The sequence below is a fragment of the Thamnophis sirtalis genome, unplaced genomic scaffold (genome assembly GCF_051295495.1).
Source record: "Thamnophis sirtalis isolate CommonGarterSnake01/CBP01778 unplaced genomic scaffold, rThaSir2_p1.2 scaffold_2, whole genome shotgun sequence".
Lineage (NCBI taxonomy): Eukaryota > Metazoa > Chordata > Lepidosauria > Squamata > Natricidae > Thamnophis > Thamnophis sirtalis.
The window spans coordinates 163,010,779-163,016,778 of NW_028261382.1; positions in this window are offsets into that span (position 1 = coordinate 163,010,779).

Genomic DNA, 6,000 nt, shown 5'->3' on the forward strand with positions numbered 1-6,000 from the left:
CTTATTAAAAACAAATCTGAACAAATGTAGAATATAAAAATAACTCGCTAGGGATCGTTTTCTCCAGAATATTTCTGTCAACTTTATAAAATCGGATTCAGAACTGATCTGATTGAGCTGCCAAGAGTTCTGTCAACACAAATCACAAACCTATTTTAAGAATGACAATTTCAGTCTGTATTGTGAAATGAATACATCTGTTTGTGCTCAAAGCAACTGTGTACAAAAAAAAATCCCCATTAATATAAAATTAATTGTATTTTAAAGGAGAAATTTGCATCACATTGTGCTGTCTTGGATGAATGCTTGGAAACCATCAACAGTTATATTTGGTATAACTAATTAAGTATCTGTGCAAAACTGATTAACCCTATAATACTAGCCATGGGACAGTTTAATTATACTGGTTTCTTTTTTAAAAAGCCTTCATTCTGAGCTGAGTAGCATTCACTTGGATGATGAGGATAACAACAACAATGATGATGATTTAATTATTTTGACTATTCAAGAGTTGGGGCTGAATTAAGTCAATTTAATTATTTCATTACTGTTGTTTCATGAGTATACTGTTTTGGCTCATTTTTCATGCAAATATGTTCTTGTTTTGTTCTTGTTACTTATTATAACTTGGTAATCTATATACATGGGGGAAGAAATGTGATCATTATAAATCTGGACCCTAAAACTCTTAAAAAGGAACTAGGATGTAATTAGGATTGATTATTGTTTTTTCAGAGCTCAACACATCAATATATAAATTTATTAAACCATTGGTTTGGTAGAAGGATACCTAATGGGTGTGCAGTTGGCTTATGATTGTAGTATATAGGACTTGATAATGATTGTGAACTGGGAACAATAATAGAAGATTTCTGTCCAGATGACTCATAGGATAGTAATTACCCACTTTTGTCAGTGTTCTTCAGAGTACAATCATAGCTGTCTGTATAACATGCTTTTAAATCAGATTGATCTTACATAGCCATTGGCAGATCCTAATCTTGACTCTTAGTAACCCAATATAGGTTTCTTCATGAGGAACCCACCTTAACCTGGTCCTTCATATCTTCCAACAGTGACTTTATCACCACTGTAATTGAGTTAATCTTTTCTCCTGTGTGCTGCTCCGGGAATCCAATCATGGGTTAACTTAGCCTTCTAGCCTTGAGACTGAGTATGCAAATATCAAAGTTACGCCTCCTCTGACTGGACTTCCGCTTCCTCCCCAGTTCTTATTACTCAGTCAAGCCTACGAGACTTATTTTCAACGCTCTCTTGATTAATTGCTAATATTTCAAGGTTAAGGATGAAATTACTTGGTTTTCACTGTGGATTTCTTGCTGGATTGGAGGTAAAGCGGCAGAGTGCTGTCAGCCGATTCCTCCCTCGCTATTTCCCTTAAAGGGATATCGGATCGCTACAGCTGGAGTGGGGCGTTCTCCGCCTGCCCTCCCTTATCATCAGCGCGCAAGGAAGCTGAGTCTCCCAGCGCTGCCATCCATGCCGGATAGCACCCGCCCGCGAGCGCGGTCAGATCCGAGGCTTTGGCTTGCCGGAGCGGGTCTCCCCCCCTCCCCGCCTCCCTCCTTTGTGCCCTCGCTGGAGCGGCTGCCGGAGGATTATATAGATCGGCTGTTTGGGAATTTCCCCTGCGGTTCCTTTGAATTTCGCGCCTTTGATGCCGGTGACCTTATTTGGAAGCGCTTTTCACGCATGCGTTCTAACGCCTGGGATGAGAAGGCAGATTTTGTTCGCGCGCTTGAGTTTGCGCACTGCTTCCGCCCCTCCCTTTTCCCTCACTCGAGTTTGCTGACTCAGGGAGGAGGTCGCTTCTCTTGGTATCTGCTTCCACGTGGCGTTCTTGGCGAGTGCTTTCAATTGCATTCCTTTGTTTCGCTGATTGAGCTCTTTCAAATTCATATCATGGCTGATCAATTGCAAGGTACTGTCCGGCCAGTTTCTGAGCCCCGCTCCCCTGGCGAGGGAGGGGCCAGCCCTGGGCCCAGCAGGGCCGCGACCAGGGCCTCTACTAGTAGGCCTCGAGCCTCATCTACTGTTCGGGATAAGTCGCACAAGCGCAAGGACAAGGCCAAAGTTCCCCCCAAGGCATCTGGGGCTCCCATTTCTTCCCCTCCGGTTCTGGTTCAGCAGCCTGTGTCTCCGGTGAGGGTTGTTGAGCAGGGTTGGTCTCCTGATATTCAGCTTCCCCAGGGCCCTACTCCTGAGGTAGGGGCTTTCGGGCCTCGTTCTCCCCCAATTATTTCGGAGGCTAGTGGGGCTTCTCTTCGTTCACCTCCACGCGCTGGGCCCTCTGCCACGTTCACCCCCACAGCTGCAGGCCTCAGGCCTCTGGAGGGCCAGGATTTGGGCCTTTCTGCTGAATTCTACAGCATGATCTCAGAGGCTATTTCCAGAGGGGTGGATGCGGAATTAGCACGTAGATCCCAGGTCTCCAGGCCTACTCTGGCCTACTCAGGCCTGGCTCCCCAAGCAGTACAAGGGGATTCTTCCATTCTGCAAACTGATCCTCCTTCCCCTTTACACTCTGTGTTTAGCGCACAATCTCCTTTAGTGGAGGAAGGTGAAATCCAGGATAGGGAACTCTCTGGTGACGAGGGCCTTCCTGTGGACCAGCCTCCGCCCCCTGGGCTTTTCAGGCACACTCTTTTCAAGTCCCTGCTATATAAGGCCAAGACTACCACCCACATGGGGGAGGCAATTTCTGCAGAAAGTGCTGCTGTGGGCCTGGATGCCACCGAGCGGCTCTTTGCTGAGCAGGTGGCTCTGCAGGATTTTATTCCATCTCCCAAGCTTTTTCTTGATTTGATCCAAAAGCAGTGGGATGAGCCGACCGCGGTTAAGCCCCCTGGGTCTGGTGATAGGAAGCTTTTCACATCTTCCCCAGAGTTGGAGGCCCTCCTGCAGTTTCCCACAGTGGATGCTCCCATAGCTGCTCTTGCTTCACCGGCGTTAATTCCTTCTGAAATTTCGGAAGGATTGAAGGCCGAGGACCGCAAGGCCGAATCGGTCCTTCGCAAGACTCATCAGGCAGCAGCGTGGGCCTTGCGTTCAGCCACTGCAGCTTCCTTCTTTAATAGGACTTCTTTAGTTTGGCTGAGACAGCTACAGGAAAGGCTGGATCCGGAGGAACTGCGCCTCCATCAGGATGTCACCAAACTGATAGCGGCCCTAGAGTTTTCTGCTGATGCCACCCTTAGCGCGGCAAAGTTTGCATCCCGAGCCGTGGCTTCCAATGTGGCTTCTCGCCGTTTGCTCTGGCTCCGCCACTGGCAAGCTGATATCAAATCCAAGTGGCGTCTAGCATCCACGCCCTTTAAGGGCGGGGCCTTGTTTGGTTCAGTGCTGGATCCAATTCTCATTGAGACTCGGGACAGACGTAGGGTGCTTCCCTCCACAAGTGCCCGTGTGGCCAGAAGGCCACAGCCTTATGGTAGACGGCAGCCCTTTCGGTCTGGGGACTCGGGGTTTACCTCTGCCCCCTATGTCCCCAACTATACCAGGGGGTTCTCCCAGGCACAGGACCGTGGCCAGGACCGAGCCGGGGCCAGAGATAGGGGGCGCCAGCAGAGTCAGGCGCAGAGTAGACGGTCATTCCGAGGAGCGGGCAACCGATCCTTTCGCAGGTACCGCTGACTCGCAGGAGGTAGGGCCCATAGGAGGACGTCTCTTGGCCTTCGCCCACCGGTGGGCGGAGCTCACGTCAGACGCCTGGGCCCTTCAAGTAGTGAGTTTGGGTCTCACGCTAGAATTTCTATCCATCCCCCCGAGAAGGTTCATCAGGTGCCCTGTGCCCAGGTGCCCGTCAAAGAGGCGCCTTATGGACACCGAGATATCTCATCTTCTCGCCATCAGGGCCATAGAGCAAGTTCCCAAAGGGCAGGGAGGCCTAGGGTTTTATTCCATCTTGTTCCTAGTACCAAAGAACTCCGGGAGATGGAGGGCAATCCTAGATTTGGAACAGCTCAATCAGTATATCAAATACCAAAAATTCAAAATGCACTCTCTAAAGAGCATATTGGCTTCCATCCGCCAAGGCGACATGATGACTTCCATAGACATCAAGGAAGCGTACCTCCATGTGCCCATTCATCCGGCACATCGGAAGTTCCTGCGGTTTCACTTCAACGGCCGTCATTATCAATACCGCGCCTTGCCATTCGGCCTCTCCTCGGCCCCGCGCACGTTCACCAAACTTCTGGCAGTATTGGCAGCCTCCCTTCGTTCAATTCCAATACGCATCAATTGTTATTTGGACGACGTGTTGGTGCTGTCGTCCTCTCGAGATCAGGCCCTCCGAGACCTACAGGTCACGATGAACGCATTGCGGGACCATGGCTTTGTCCTCAATCTGCCCAAGAGCCACCTGCGCCCAACCACGTCCCTCCTTCATCTGGGAACCACCATCAACTCGATGTCGTGCGAGGTTTTCCTGTCCCCGGAAAGGAGGCAGAGCATATACCACCTGGCGCATCATGCGCTATCCCATCGGCGAGTGTCGCTGCTGTCGCTATCCAAGCTGCTAGGGAAGATGATCTCCTGCATCAGCGTGGTGCCCTGGGCCAGGTTCCATGCGCGTCCTCTCCAGTGGTTCCTGCTGCCCTTCCAAAGAGCGCATACCAGTCATTCCCACATCAAGGTGCAGCTCCCGGGCAAGGCCAGGCGGTCCCTGCATTGGTGGATGTTGTCCAGGCTCCTCAGGGGATGTCCATTCAAGGAGCCGGACCGCATTCAAGTTACAACGGACGCCAGCTTATTCGGATGGGGGGCCCATGCCCTGGACAAGGTGGCCCAAGGTCGATGGTCGGAGCAGGAGCTGGCGAACAGCATAAACTGGCTGGAGTTGCGGGCCATCCGTCTGGCTCTCCTGGAGTTTCGGGACATTGTATCTCATCACCATGTGTTAATCTTGACCGACAATGTGGCCTCCAAGGCTCACATCAACCGCCAAGGGGGAACGCAGTCCAGAACTCTGATGCTGGAAGCGGAAAGGTTGTTCCATTGGGCGGAGCCCAGACTCTCATCGATTCGGGCGGAGCACATCTCGGGCGAAGCCAACACTCAGGCGGACTGGCTGAGCAGAGCGACTGTGGATCAGGGGGAGTGGCAACTCCACCCCATTCTCTTCCAGGAGCTCTCTCGCCGCTTCGGCCTACCCGAGGTGGATCTGTTCGCTCACCCGCACAACGCACAACTTCCCCGGTTTTACTCCCGATACCAGGCTCCGGGGGCGGAGGGAGTAGACGCTCTTCGCAGCCGTTGGCCAGCCGGCCTTCTCTATGCCTTTCCTCCTCTCCCGATCCTTCCGTCGGTCATTCAGAAGATCTTGACAGAACAGGCGGAAGTGCTGCTGGTCGCTCCAATGTGGCCCAGACGCCCCTGGTACGCAGACCTCGTCCATCTGTCCGTTTCGCGTCCTTGGAGGATCCCGGACGACAAGATTCAGCTCCACCAAGGGGCTCTCCGGCACCCGGGCCCTCAGCTGTTGCAGTTAGCCGTGTGGCACGTGAGCGGGAGATGCTAGCGGCCCTCCGCTATTCAGACGAAGTCATCTCTACAATTCAAGCGGCCCGTCGCCCGTCGACTACCCGTATTTACGAGGCTACCTGGCAGGCCTTCTGCCGCTGGTGCCGACGCACCGGGGTCGATCCCATCAAGGCCTCGGTGCCCCAGGTTCTGGATTTCTTGCAGTCCGGCCTCAACAAGGGGTTGGCACCAAACACACTTCGCCGTCAGGTCACAGCCTTATCAACGGTGGTCGGGGGTGGCCAAGGCCGCTCCTTATCCCAGCACTTGCGAGTTCGAACCTTCCTTAAGGGTGCTTCCAACTTACGACCGCCGACGGTACATCGTTATCCCACGTGGGATTTGACCTTGGTTCTCAGGGCCCTTACAGCTGCCCCCTTTGAGCCTCTCCATTCCATCAGCCTCCGCTTGCTGACACTCAAGACGGCTTTCCTGGTGGCCATAACATCGGCCAGG